Raw genomic sequence first — 1,908 nt, forward strand, 5'->3', positions numbered from 1 at the left:
TGGCCTGAAGGCATACATGTAGGCAGAACACTATAATAAATAAATAAATAAATAAATCTTAAAAAAAAAAAAAAACAAGAAACAATAACAATGATAAAAACATGCATTGCCAGGGCTGGAGCTGCTCATTGGATGAGAGCCCTGGCTGCTCTTCCAGAAGACCCAGGTTTGATTCCCAGCACCTATGCTAGCTCACAGCCTTCTGTAAGTCACATCTCAAGGGATCTAACACCTCCTTCTGGCGGTAGTCATACATGTGGTACACAAACATATATTCAGACAAAACACCCACATATAACATAAATAGAATTAGAAAAGAAAACAAAGACTCACTGGGCATTGGGACTGGGGAAACAGCTCTGTTGGTAGAGTGTTTGCCTGGCATGCATTAGTATGTTATTGATGCCTGAAATCCCAACACTCTGGGAAGTGGAGTTCCAGGCCAGCCTGAGCTGCATGAGATCCTAACAATAAACAAATACTCATGCCTTTAAGTATGCATCCCGACCTTTCTGTTTCTGGTCTATTGCCTCAACACTGGACCAACCTGCTCCTCTTATTTAATTTTTTTTTTTTGTTATATTTCTTTCAGATCTCAGGTTGAGTCTCATTTCCAAGGTTTTATACAACCATGTAATTTCGACTTTTTTTTTTTTGGAACCTGCAATCTTCCTGCCTCAGCCTCCTAAGTAAGGGCTGATAGCACAGGCTTGTGGCAGCACACCAGTGATTTGATAATTCTTATGACCGTTCTTCCACTCTGTTTGCCCACTCCTCTCACCCCAAATTGCCTGGCAAAACTCTTCGAAATTGCAGGTTGGAGCCTGCTTTCACAGGACATTGACCCTAAATATTGTTCTTACCGTCTGATTAGCTTTTTCTGCATTTCTCTTGTAACAATGATCTGAACCAAGTCCTTGATGAACACCATAATCTAACTTTCACAGTGAGGTTCATGAATTCAGAGCCAGATTGCCTTTGAGTCCTGGTGGCTCCACCTCTTGTTAGCTGTGTCACCTTGGGCAAATTATTTCAACTTCTGTGCCTTATCCCCTTACCTGTGAAATGGAGACAGATGGTAGACCAGTAGGATATTGAGACTGAGTTAATGTAGCTACTGCTATGGCTAGGGTTATATAGCTCACCGGTAAAACAGGTTCTGGTTCTGAGAATGTGGTAGGCCATAGGTTTAATCTCCAGCATCACCAAAAGGCAAAGAAAGAAAAAAAAACAATCTTACTATATTTGGCAAGGAGAAAATGTGGCAAATGTGGTAGTTCTTGCTATTTTTACTCTTGTCCCCTTCTGTAGACCTCCTGTGACTTTAGACTTTACCAATTTTTTTTGAATGGAGAGAAAGCAATGAAGACACAAGGAAGAAAAATAAGTTCAGACTATCACACTTCAGCACAGTGGTTATTACCACATTAGCTTTAAAACTTCTTATTTTCCTTTTAATGTCAACAGCTTGAATTTTCTAACATTTTAAATGCTATAATTCGTCTGTATGTGTAGATCATTTCAGTCTAAATGACATTTTTCCTTTTTCTTAAATTTTATTTATTGTTTTTAATGGAACTATACATTTTCCCCTCTCCTCTTCCACCCTCTTCCCTGCTCCCATGCTTCCAATTTACTCAGGAGATCTTGTCTTTTTCCTTCTTTTTTTTTTTTAAATCATCAGAACTAACTTTTCTATAATAACTTCCAAATTTTCTAAGTAAATCATAAAAAAAGGTGTTTAACGGGAAGGTCAAAAACAGGTAATACTTTTGCTCAGTAAATAACAAAGGACAGAAGAAAAACGACGTGCATTTTACTGGAATCTGAGTTAGGAAATCGGGGCAGCAGAACAAACAGCAAACAGCAAATAGCTACTTGAGTTACATCAGAACGAACAGAGACAGA

Source organism: Alexandromys fortis, unplaced genomic scaffold (assembly GCF_014885135.2).
Source record: "Alexandromys fortis isolate MF-2015 unplaced genomic scaffold, M_Fortis_MF-2015_v1.1 scaffold_32, whole genome shotgun sequence".
Lineage (NCBI taxonomy): Eukaryota > Metazoa > Chordata > Mammalia > Rodentia > Cricetidae > Alexandromys > Alexandromys fortis.